This window comes from Dermacentor andersoni, chromosome 4 (assembly GCF_023375885.2).
Source record: "Dermacentor andersoni chromosome 4, qqDerAnde1_hic_scaffold, whole genome shotgun sequence".
Taxonomy (NCBI): domain Eukaryota; kingdom Metazoa; phylum Arthropoda; class Arachnida; order Ixodida; family Ixodidae; genus Dermacentor; species Dermacentor andersoni.
In genome coordinates, this window is record NC_092817.1 from 24,270,629 (window position 1) to 24,284,097 (window position 13,469).

At 47.9% G+C, this 13,469-nt stretch overlaps 1 protein-coding gene across 1 annotated transcript in view; it reads right to left on the reverse strand.

Annotated features, from left to right (window-relative positions):
• The window catches only part of LOC126535873 (scavenger receptor class B member 1-like), a 102,008-nt gene extending 90,309 nt beyond the window's left edge, over nt 1–11,699 (reverse strand). Inside the window, exon 1 of the mRNA XM_055073517.2 lies at nt 11,610–11,699. The gene's annotated coding sequence lies outside the window, so the exon portion shown is untranslated. The remainder of the gene's footprint in view (nt 1–11,609) is intronic.
• Nucleotides 11,700–13,469: the final 1,770 nt, after the last annotated feature.

Genomic DNA, 13,469 nt, shown 5'->3' on the forward strand with positions numbered 1-13,469 from the left:
AGGTTTATCATCGTACCGCCCCATCACTCTGGCCAGTTGCATAGGGATAATAACAGAAACAATGATTTTGACGCGCCTGGAATGGTACTTGGAAAATTACAACGTGTACCCAGATGCTATGTCTGGCTTCCGGCATGGGCGCTCATCCATAGATAATGTCATCGATTTGGTTACGTTTGTTCAGCATCAAAAACGTCGGAAACGACTCACTGCTGCATTATTCCTAGACATAAAATGCGCCTATGATAATATAGCACATTATGCCATTATAGATGCTCTGATTGAAGCCGGAATCGGTGGCCGCACTTTTCAGTGGCTGTGCAGTTATTTGACCGACAGGCATTACTTCGTGATGAGCGAGGATGGCGCCACGGCTCAACACCAAACGTGCCGTGGAGTACCGCAAGGCGGAGTGTTGAGCCCGACGCTATTCAACCTAGTGCTCGTTGGCCTAGTCCGATGCTTGCCCAACACAGTTCAGGTATCAATATATGCCGACGATATCTGCATTTGGGCGTCTGCTGTAACACGACTGCAGGTACAAGCACGGCTACAAAAGGCAGCTACGCTAACATCACTGTACTTGCGAAAACAGAACTTAGCTGTCTTCAGAGAAATGCTGCCTTGTTACATTCACTCGGAAGGAAATGAAGCGTTACACTGTAAAGGTCAATGGCCAAGCAGTAGCAAATGCACGGAAACACCGCTTTTTAGGGGTAATTATTGACCGCGACCTATCATGGAGCCCGCATGTGTCATACCTGAAGAAGAGATTGTTGACAATAATACATCTCCTCAATTTTCTCGGCGGAAAGTCATGGGGCATTTCGGTGCGGTCAATGCTGCAGCTGTATAACGCCTTGTTCCTCGGTTTCGCAAGATACAGCCTCCCTGTGCTTAGGAACACCTGCAAAACAAACCTGCGTGTACTCCAGGGACTACAAGCTCAAGCCCTAAGGACGTGTCTCGGTCTTCCGAGGTGTGCGTCTACAGCGGCAACGATTGTCAGAGCTCGAGATCATCCAGTATCAACGTACTTGGCAACCGACGCTCTCAGGGCGCATATTCGGCACGTTGCCCAATTACCATCTCACCATCTTGCCGCTCTACCCGCAGAAAGGCCACACACAACTTTCAGTCGTATAATTGACGCCAATCGTACCTCATTGCCATCGAACTACATGCCTGCAGCAAGACCATCCTCACCTTTATGGTGCCTGCACAGACCTGACATACGCCTCACCATCCCAGGAATCACGAAGAACGCTAACATGCCGTCGTTTTCCCTGAAGCAGGCCACATTAGAACTTTTACATGAGGTGCACAGTGGCCGCGTACACGTTTACATCGATGGCTCAGCCACGTACATATGCAAGTTCAGCTGCTGCTGTGGTGATACCAACAAGATCCGTCAAAATACAGATAAAAACGTCACATGTATCATCAACTACAGCTGCTGAACTGGTAGCCTTGCGTGCCGCTCTTCATTTCATTCAGGAGGAACCACCCCACGCATGGTCAGTCTTCTGTAATTCCAAGGCAGCCCTACAGAGTGTACTCTCAGCACTGTGCCATGGATCACATGAACAGCTCGTCGCAGAGATCAGAGAATTCCACCATCGACTAGTTGATGAAGGACACGATATAATATATCAGTGGTTGCCTAGTCACTGTGGTATACATGGCAATGATCGAGCAGACGCAGCTGCCCAATCTGCCCATGACGGCGTCAACTGCGTTGCCATTCTTCTTTCGAGAGCCGACGCAGCGAAAAAACTTTCCGCACTTGCGCGTGACCTGACATTAGCCCAATGGAATTCATCTGATTTCACAAGTGCACGACTACAGCCACCCTCTCATTAATGCTGTAGAATTCGTCAATGTTGCACGCTATGTCCTTATGGATTAGGAATCCTACCCCGTATTGCTTCTTATCTAGGAGACCTCTATAGCAGAGGACATGTCCGTTATCGTCCGACATGTCCGATATGTCCGCCATATACTGCTTTGCAACTGAGCCGGTTGACGCATCTTTTCTAAATGCCGGCAGTGAAACGAGCGTATACGTAAGGTGAAGCAGGGACTTATAAAAAATTACTAAACAAATTGCCCGAAAAAGAAATAAAGTTCGCATCAAGCAAGTAACAGGGAGCCCGCAGTTATTCATGCCTGATTTTCCCGGCCCCCGGAGTAAGCATCCAAAAACCTTTACTAATAAGTCTGCAACTGCCAAAAAGAAAGACTTAGAGCAATGTTCGTCGAATTCGTATCGATATTATAGAAGGCGCTTCACTGACGGCTACCAACAATAATTAAACTAGCGTATTAATAATATGATGATTATCGCCGGTCAAAATCCATACCACTATTAGCGGCCATCACAAATCGGGCCGACACAAGCCGACGGCGTCCGAACGGCAGCTCGCAATCAAGAGGTCGCTTTTGTCGTCTAACTCGAGGCTCACGGCCAGCTAACTCGGTCAGATAATTACATTCAAAGCCTGAGTACAATTCAAAGTACCCAAGTCCAAGCAGTCAGGATATTCCTTCGTCTACCACAACACCAACGTCAACGACAGATACTATTGCAATCGCTCAAGATTACGCTATCAGAACGCACGTTACCGTTGAGATAATGCGTGTGCACACCAGACACTTCACCCGGACCCCAGCCCGTCACCTAGAGCCAGCCTCCCAGCAGAAAGGCACCGCACGTCGTCCAACGCGACTGTCTTCGCGCACCGTGTCTCACTTACATCAGGGTACGCACCTGCGGCAAGGGCGTTTTGATTGCTCCACGGTGCGTGATCCATTCTGAAGTGAACATCACAATCCCAGTGTTTCGGAAGAAGGTGGACTTACCGCCATCTGCACTTAAGCAACTTAGTTTGCTCCTCTTATAAGAGAAACACAATGACGGCACGCACGTTTACACTGATGGCTCACCTGCATCAGCCATTTCAGATGGCGCTGTAGTTATACCGACGAAAAGAGTAACCAAACAGATCAAGACTTCGCATCTCACTACGGTTACACAGCTGCAGAGCTCGCGGCTTTAAGCGGTGCACTTCATATGAGTAATACAGAGAGTCCTTGAAAACTGGCGGTGTTATGCTATTGAAAGCCAGCATTACAATGTGTGCAGTAGTTCCTCCGACGTGGACTCGCGACCAACTGTCGTGACAAATCGTGGAGCTTAACCACAACATGAGAGAAATAGGCCACGGGATTTCTTTTCGATGGATACCCGGCCATGGCGGTATCATTGGAAACGATGACGCAGACTGGGCTGTTCAGACGTCAAATAAAGAAGAACACTGCCTCTCAGACGAACAGAATAACACTGCCTCTCAGAAGAACACTCTGTCTTTAGTTGAGTAGAATACCGCCCGTTTATGGCGCACCAAACTGCACAGACTCAACCATTCGCTGCCACTCCGACCTCCGGCCGGACTGCACCGACGCGAGGCATCTCTTCTGTGTCAGTTGTAGTTGAGAGTTGACTTCTCGAGCTCTTATTAAGCACCAATTCGAGTGGCTGACAGTCCTGCACGTGGTGTCAGGGGCTGCGAGGAGAGCATTGACTACCTATTGTTCCACTGTCCCCATTTTGACATACGAATTCAATCATTATATAATGTCCATTGAGGCGACCAGATAATCATGCAGTGAGTGTAGAGACACTACTGGGACGACATCCCCACCGATCATCGACCCAGAAGGCAGTGAAAGGTACTTTTCTACTTTTTGAAACGACTGGCTTCTGCGAGCGCCTTTGACTGCGTGGTGCTGTCTGCGCACGATCACACATTCTCCTGGATTCACCGCCTCCCGCCCCCCTCTCAGTTTCTATCTCCCCTTCCCCTTTATTTATTTCTCCCTTCTCCCATTTTCCTAGGGTAGAGTCGCCAACCAGGTACTTTTCTGCTTAACATCCCTGCTTTCTCTCTTTCCTTTTCTCTCTCTACATTCAAAGCCCATCATATCGAGTTAAGTTTAAGGGAATTATACCGTTTTTGAACAATTTCGGAAAATTGTAAAGTTGCAGAAATGTACTAGCAAAATGTCCGTTTGAATCTAGCAAAAATCTTTATTCACACTTATATAGATAAAAATCACCATAACGTCGAACTGCTCTGTAATCTGGCTTTCCCACGCGCATATGGTACAACTTCCCGCCATGAAGAAACAAAAAACAAGAAACCTTTTATTCCATCACTGCGTACAGCATACGCGGATTTCCAGCGCTGCGGTCGCACTCCAAAACGTGCCGTACCAACGGCAGGGCTTTAATAAATAAATAAATAAATAAATAAATAAATAAATAAATAAATACGCGCAAATAAATAAATAAAGTACCGTTTAACCAAATGGACGCGGGTCCATGTGCGCCTCGGCCAAACAAGCACATTATTTCATGACGTTGGTACCGCCATTCCTATAAAAGCAAGTGCCTAAAAAAAAAGAAATCGTGATGCCTCATTTGCTTTTCGTAGTCAAATTACCGAGTTTTTTTTTTTTTTTTGCAATGAGAATAATAGGCGAAAGGCTCCAATGGGCACTTCGCCTGCAGGACTACGATATCCGCGCGCTGCCGCAGCGGAGGCCAGCATTCTGACGCCGACGCCCTATCGCGCTCTCCCTCGCCTGATGGCAATGCGTGCTGCTCACTATCCCGCTTTACCGTTTCTTCGCTAGGCCTTACCACCATCGCTTGTGAGCAGCGCAAGGACCATTGGATTGCCTTCCTTATAGACTTGGTTTCTGGTTCACGGGCACAACCAACCACTTGCACGTTGCGTCGCCAAGCTCACAATTTCACCATTCGCGACGGCCTGATTTATCATGGCAACTAAAGTTGCAACTCGTTCTAACCAAACCCGATTTTACGAAGTTCCCGTTCTAACGAAGAAATTTTCATTCCGCAGCAGGTACCCAAGGGGTTCTATGTTGTCATCAACCCGAATTAACAAAACTGACTTGGTCGAACTCGATTTAACGAAGTTCTTCTAGAAGTAAATAAGTAAAGAAAAGTGATGGTTTCTTTCTAATTTCGACATAGACGGGTTGTTCTTCGAGCGTGCGCTCTAAAGCTATCGCGTTAAAACATCTAGGCGCCATGGTAACGGCCCTAGCTTTAGTTTGACGAGGATGCACGCTGCAGCCATGCACGGAACAGCGGACTCACTACTGCCTCGGTAAAGCGGTGGTTGCTCTCGTTATTTCATGGTTTCTGCGACAGATGGCAGCATTAGCGGCAAATACATAAGGGACTTTACAAATACAATGCCACGGTAGCTCTTGCGTGTCGCTACGTTACAATTTTAAATTTCGAAGGACCGAAAAATTCCTTTCTCGATCTTACGAACTTCCCGATTTAACGAAATAATTCGAGGGTGGTCATCACCTCCTTAAGTCGAGTTTCAACTGTACAATCCCACGTGCGCCAGTGGTTGTTAGCAGTACCTCGCACTCTGCGTTCCGAAATATGCGCAGCTTTTCACGCCGATCCACAGTGCGCACACTCGGGAGCTTCCAAAACTTATCAACGCCTTCGACAGCGGTATTACTGGCGAGGGATATCCAGCTACGTGCAGAAGTTCGTTCGCTCTTGCCCCGATTGTCAGCGCCGGACATCATCGCACTGCCTCTTGCCAAGCCGTTCTGCAACCTTTACCTTGCTCTACCCGGGCGCTTGGGCACATCGGCATCGTTTTGTATGGGCGCCTTCCATATAACACTTGCATGAATGACATGCAGTACGTGCATGTGAAATTTGACATACGCACGATGAGAATTTGCAATGCAAATTGACATAGTAATGTAGGGTCGGCTCCTCTGCAGCAATTTGAAGTTCCGCGTGACTGTGGTGTAGCAATTATTTTCACTTTCCGTTATCTTTTGTCCTTTGTCAATCGCCGGCGGGAGACCGCGCCAACGTTATGACTGCTATCGGCCACTCTTTGCACTGGGTGATAAGAAAAGAATGGAGTCGGTGGAAAACAATCTTTACATGTTAAAAGTACGACCCCGGGGCCGCTTTCTAGGTCGATGACTTTCGAGTATATCACTTCCAACTGACGCGTATGGATTAAGCCAGCGGGCAAGTCACCTGTCGCTCCATCGAAGTGCCACGGCGGACGCCACCACAACAAAAACTGAAAGCGTCCCCGGAAGTTATTGATCGAGAATACGGAATAATGTAACGATCATATGCCAATAACATTCCTATCCGCTCTTCGTCAGTGGTCAGAACGATGCTCCGACTGCGTTATCAAAGGGATCAGCCCGGCATGAACGGTGGATGATACAGGTGGCATACAATCGACCATAATCGGGTACAACTTAAGAAGACAGGAGAGGCCCCGCCCAGATGACCGGATCGCGGCAACCGATTGCCTCCGCGACTAAAGAAATAGTCCCGCTGACGCGACTCGGCCCAGTTCGATGCATGGGCTGCCATATTCTCCGCCTGCGGGGTCACCGGCCCTCCGGCTGAGGATGTCAGTCTAGTGTGCGCGCCCATTGGTGGAGGCTTGTGTGTATCCGCCTTTGAGGGGCAAATGCCGCTGCTTTCTAAAGTTGTACGCGATTACAGAAGGACGCACTGCTTTATACCGGCTCATGACCGCTATTTTGTAACAATGCCTTCCACTCGAGTCCATGCGTCTTATCATTCACCATTCACGGCGGTACGATTCCTTTGATAACGCGGGCAGAGCGTCGCTCTGACCCCTAAAGGCCGATCCACACGACGGACTAAATTGCTCTTTTGGACCGCGGTCCACGCATCACGTGATAGGACGTCACCAGTTCGTGCGTACCGTCGTTGGCCCGCGCAAGACCGCGGCCCTCGCGGTCCAACAAATCACCGAGGCTTTTCCCGCTTCAGTTTTGGCGGCGGACCGCATGCAAACCGCAGCGATTTTGGCGTAGCCAACGAATGTTGTCCGGCAACAGAGTGTCTTCAGCCAAATCCAATCTAGTTTTCAGCTCAGCAAAAGCCAGTCAAGGCAGTCGTTTCATGTCCGCCGTTCCGCCTACACGTGCGTGCAGCAGATATATTTTTTAAACACCCTGTCCTTTTGGAGTGACGAGGAGGCTTTTTATTTTGTATCCCTCGTTGAGCAGTTCCCGGCTGTGTGGGACTCGAGCCGGCATGATAACAATGATAACACTCTGGCCGAGAGTGTAGCTGGTTGGTCTGCTCTGCCGTCTGCTATGGCGGTCCGCCGTGTGGATGTGCTCTGCGCCGGACCGGACCGCGGCGGGCCGTGACGTCGCATCACGTGACCGAGCGGCCCGCGGACTTGGTCCGTCGTGTGGATCGGCCTTTACGAAGTGCGAAGATCGCGAACAGGCATTAGCGTCGGAAAAGGCATCGCTCTACACAAAATAACACCCCAGGTTTACTGTCCATATTTTCGCTTCTCGACTCGCAATGAAAACGGTGGCTGCGGTGGGCGCCTGGCGGCCAACGATAAGGGACCGAACTTCGTTCGGCCGCCTGGCGACTGCCGAGGCCCTTTTAGCGTAAGTCACTGATAACCAGGTGCATACGGGAAGCGATAAACAAAACCAACTCGCCCGCAGCGCTGGTTTGCCCACTTGGCAGCGTGTGCTGAGAGAAAACAGAATCCCTCCGTCGACATCACGACACACTACCAGTTACAAAGGCGCGTATACCCATTCCCTCACGCTAGGTTAGACAGGATGCAAGCAGTGCACTTCAGACAATTACAAACAGATTCTTACGGAAACCCCAGACTCATGCACGCCATATATCCCGACATGTACAATACAAACAGATGCACATCGTGTGGCGAAGTTGCCACACTTAATCACATGTTATGGGAATGTCAGCACTTAACAAACAAGTCGGGCAGTGCCGACCCCTCCGTCTCTTCCACCGCCAGCCTCCGCTCGCGCTGGAAGACCACACTGCTCAGCTCGAACCTGACAGCACAACTGTGGACCGTCCAGCGAGCCGAGGAAGCCGCTTCGAGACAAGGTCTCGGAACCGCGTCCGCGGTGGGTGCCCAGACCCCACTAAAGAGACGCCGGACTCAAATCTTATTGATTTGAAAATAAAGTTTACGCTCTCTCCGTCAAATAAACAAGCGACAGAAGACGGCGGGAACACAGCGCCTGGACGAGAGGGTCTATGTCGGAGCGACGAGATGAAATTGGGCCAACAAGCACACAGCTTTGCCAAATGAACCTTTCACGCTGTGTACTTATACACATTTGAGGGACATGATCGAATTCATTAAACAAGAAAAAAAAAACATTGTCGAAAAGCGGCCATAAAGTAGCTGCGACTTCTATGAATTGCAACGGTGCATTATACGCTTATTGTTGTTATTATTACAAAAGCTCGAGAGCCAACGAGCCCATGAAACAGCGACAAGCGACTGAAGAATTTTACAAACGATTCCGAGAAAGGAAGAAGCCGAAATCCGGTCACAGTAATTGGAACTGGTCTCTGGTCTACAAGGCCAAAGCTGAAACAGTACGCATTCGGGTTGGGAAGGCCTTTCTATGAAGCCCGTCATCGTTCGCGTGCTGCTTAGTGCTCATGGAAGCGTTCGCTCGTAAATCACGAATGCCACACATCTGCGCAATTCTACGTTGAACGTTTCCGTCCTGTAAACCTCGTTCGTCAACCCTTTCATTATGGAGGACTGTTTGTGCCACGTCCGTTAATCGATTAACCTCCCTTTGCAGAGGTCAGAATGCGGGCCCAGCTTGACCCAGCCACGATGGCTGCGTTGAACGAAGCTTCAAACTGCTGACAAAAGTCTCCAGCTCCTCACGGGCATGCAGTGCCAAGCACCGTCGCTTCCGGCGACACCCCCATCTGCGCCGTACGAACACCGCACAGTTTTCGACAAGGTGCAACTTGGAAACTTCTTCGAGACTATACCTGTTGGATATAGCTCCGTTGGCTACATTACCTCAAGTAAGGAGTGGTCGCCGTAATGGACCCCTCCCTTTGGGATCCGCCACTGTGCACTGCCCACTATGCCCCTGCTGTAGATGAACAGCCATACTGGCGGCAGCGGAAGACACTAGCGCCATATTTCCGCCTAGTTTTCTTGCTTGGTATCAATACGCGTTGATGTCGCGGCCGGATGTGACTGCGCCACCTGTGCCTAAATTCAACACCCAGTTAGTATTTCGCCACCAATCATAGGGGGGATTTGACATGAAGGCTTGCAGACTGTGTTTTTTATGCGTGTCCTGCTTAACGCGCCCCATCACCCACTTTTCCCCAATAAAGCGGAACAAATGTTGCAGTTATATTGACTGGATTGAGAATCCTTATGTTTTGCCTTTCTCTTACCCTTCCCTCTGGCTCTTTCTTAGTATGTTATTTTTTTTAAAGTGGGCCATTACTCGAACCTAAGCACCATTCTAAAATCAACTAACTTCTTAAGTAGCAGTCTACAAATATGGTGCACACATTTCAAACATAGCACTAGCACATTAATTATGTAATTAACAGTGTAAACCACGTGGTTGGCTTTTTTCTTTTATTGCTATGTTCTTTTTTCGCCGAACCTTTTCTTAAGCTTCCATCTCACTAAATCTAACGCTCTACAAAACATTGGTTATGTCCGAGCTAGAGCATGCTTCGTCAATCTGGGACACCTTGTCATCAGTTTTATTTTTGCCAGTTATTCTCGTACTTTCAACGTGTCTGCAATGAAGTCTTCCCTTATCTTCCTGATCTTTCTTGCAGAAGGAATTGCCCGTCTCTGTCTTTTTCATAAAATATATTTCGCCAAACATGATCTCAAGCACACTCTTTTTGCTGTGCCATCCAACATCGTATTACGTGTTGATCATCGATTCAAAGTTCAAGTGCCAAACTGCCGCTCCAACCTGTACTTTCAGTCATTTGCACACCAAAGACGCTATCGGAATGGAATCATCTCCCTTCTTCCTTCACCAGCAATTAAACCGAATCAATCTTTCTTCGAGACATTTTTTTTTATTGCAAGGGTTGCGCCGCTCCTTTCTGTATCGCCACGATGATATTGAGGGTATTTAAAATAAATAAATAAATACATTAATAAATGAATGAATAAATAAATAAATAAATAAATAAGCAAACAAATAAATACCGTACATACAATGAACCAAAGTACGCATTCGAACTAAATGAGCTGCGATAATGGGTGCAATAAAGGGAGGGGTGGTCAAGAGGGGGGGAGGACCTTGCAAACAGCATGCCTCCACACTCTCCCAATTTATCCGGAAGATTCCTTAATTCCGACCAACCCTCCCAATTCTACACACATGGCCGTAAAGCTACCGAAAAACTGCACCAGCCCTACCGCTGTTTCTGACGTTGCTGTGGCCCTGACCAAAGGAGCAAATGTTGCATTGAAATTTTGATTTGATCGATAGATAGATAGATAGATAGATAGATAGATAGATAGATAGATAGATAGATAGATAGATAGATAGATAGATAGATAGATAGATAGATAGATAGATAGATAGATAGATAGATAGATAGATAGATAGATAGATAGATAGATAGATAGATAGATAGATAGACAGACAGACACAGACAGACAGACAGACAGACAGACAGACAGACAGATAGACGGAGGGACGGACGGACGGACGGACAGACAGACAGACAGACAGACAGACAGACACACAGACAGACAGACAGACAGACACACAGACAGACAGACAGACAGACAGACAGACAGACAGACAGACAGACAGACAGACAGACAGACAGACAGACAGACAGACAGACAGACAGACAGACAGACAGACAGACAGACAGATAGACAGATAGATAGATAGATAGATAGATAGATAGATAGATAGATAGATAGATAGATAGATAGATAGATAGATAGATAGATAGATAGATAGATAGATAGATAGATAGATAGATAGATAGATAGATAGATAGATAGATAGATAAACCGTTTAAACAAGCACTTCACTGCGCGCTAGTGCAAATTACAGTGCTTAAACCTTCACTACACCAGTCTTGCAGTGACTGGCACACAAGCTACGTCTTTGATTTGGCTTCTCAGATTCATTGTCTACAACAAAGATGGAAGTTTGTCGCTGCTGAACTCGTCACAACAATGTGCAGCCTCCGTCAAACGTCTCACGTTATGTAGGTAGTTCTTAACAGCTCAACGACCGCAATGCAGCCTCAAAAGACTGCACGCAACATGCGGATGTCCATGCGTGTCGCGTACCGGGCTCCTACAGCGCTCAGGGCGCTATGATGGCCAAACAGGAGAGTAGCATTGGTCTCGCAAGATCGTAAGTTAAACGGGGCCCCAGCGCCGAGCCCTAACAGCTCTAACGACAACTAAGCGTGACGTGCGTCATGGCTTCGTAATTTTTGGCGACGGATGCACACAAACGGGCGACTATTGCGTGAAAATGAGCATTCTATTCAGTGGCACGATACGAGTCCTCGCCAATCATCGATGACGTCCAGCGCACGTGTGTTTGCGTAGTCCGCGTATGCCAAGGCCAAAGAGAAATAGCGCGGCAAGAGAACGTCCCGCGGGACGATGTCTGTGCTGCCAGAAAAGGTGAAGCTTCGAAATGGTGCTTACGGACTTGACGCAGGAGATTTCCGCGCCGACGACATGCGACCAGGAGCTGGATGCTGCATTCGCGCCCGTACGTGAATCGCGCGAGTTGGGACTGCAGAGGAGAGGGTAGCCCCGGCGCAGGTGTTTCAGCACATGTGCAAACAAATTACGCCGGCGCTCACGCGATGCCGCGCTCTGTGCTCGCAGCCGACGAAACGTTTAATGGGATAAGAGCGGGGGTGGGGGGGGGGGGAAATAATAAAAGGCAAGGGTCTTGGCAGACAGGCCATCACTGAGGGAGCTTGCGAAAAAATTTCCCGCTACGCGGTCATCACGGACGCGTAAGCAGCGGCCGCTGACGTGGCTGTGTTCTCTGCGCACGGCCCATTTTCATACAAGACAAGTGTGCCTATATATTCAGTCGCCTATTCTTTATATGCTCGCATCCCGCTACGCACAACCAAAATATTGAATCATTTACGCATATGAAAACATTTCCTGCCGGGTCACCGCTTCTTTAAAAGGCAAAACAATAAAAAAGAAAAGAAATGTTCAACTCTCTTCGGCCTTTATTATTCATAACTCAAACGCATGTGTGCCGCCAGTACCACCGGAGTCTAATCCTATATTATCAATCAAGCGAAAAGAGGTAGCCGTCGCCAGAAAACGGCGACAATTAGCACCTCTGTTTATATTTATCTAAAAAATATATAAAAATAGATAGAAAGACTGGTGTCAGTCGTTCGAAGGTGAAAAATATAATACCAAATGAATAAGCGAGGAAACGAGTCATAACAAACCATGCCTCGCTTAAACCTCTTCTATGAGGTTTATTAAATCAACCTAACTCCTAAAAATGAACTTTTGTTCTCCCCCACTATATAAGTCTTTGCGCGGACCTATCATTAAAGCGAAGGCTCCGTTATGTCGCAGCCGCACTAATACATGTTTCCTTTATTTGTTTACTTACATTTACTTGCTTTACTCACTCGCTCACTTTGTTGTTGTTTATTTAGTTTTGGCACAAACAAGCAGTGATTGGAACCACCTTCTCGCCACAATTGCTGCGGCCCACGATTCTGTCACCTTCAAGAAAGCACTAAACGACATTTATTGTAAATCACTCCTCTCTCTAATACCCTCGGGCCCCAAGATTATATAAATATATATAGCGAAGCGGCGTGCAGTGCCACTTCCAAAAGTTAATAGAGGGCTCTATCTTGTCTGCAAACGTGTGCGCAGTTGTCTGTGCGGTCATCGACCTCGTAACTGACAACGTTCCTGCCCCCCCCCCCACCACTTCCGCCCTCCCCGGTCCCCTTCCCCCATAGCTAGGGAACCGTCGGTGATCTGTTTGTAATAAGTAGCAGCAACGTTCTCGCTGGTGTATACCCTGTAAGCGACAATCAGACAACACACGAAATAACACGGGTCCACCGACACTCGCGAGGAAATCTAATTTCAGTTGCAAAGAAATGTGACAGTGTGACGTTTGGTCATTGAACAGATCGCCCAGCTTGAAAGATTCAGACTGGCTTGTGACCGGCCGCGAAATTTATTGCGCGTGAGCCTGACTACATCAAATGATGACAGAAAGCACATAGGGCTGTAAAGGCAGAATCAATGTCCGATACTCAAGTTGTCTGTTACGAGGGGAAATATATATGTATTCGAATGTTATGGAGTGCGTCTCGTTTGAAACGTAGCGAGCGTTCATTGACCCAACTGCGGAAGCGGACAACACTTGTAAGTTGGAACCATGGAGAACCGAGGGGCCCGACCTTCAGTAACAACCATATCAAATTAACAGACAACGACACAAAGGAAAAATATCTTTTTGTATTAACGTGTTTAAATTATCATGACTTTGATGGCCAAGTT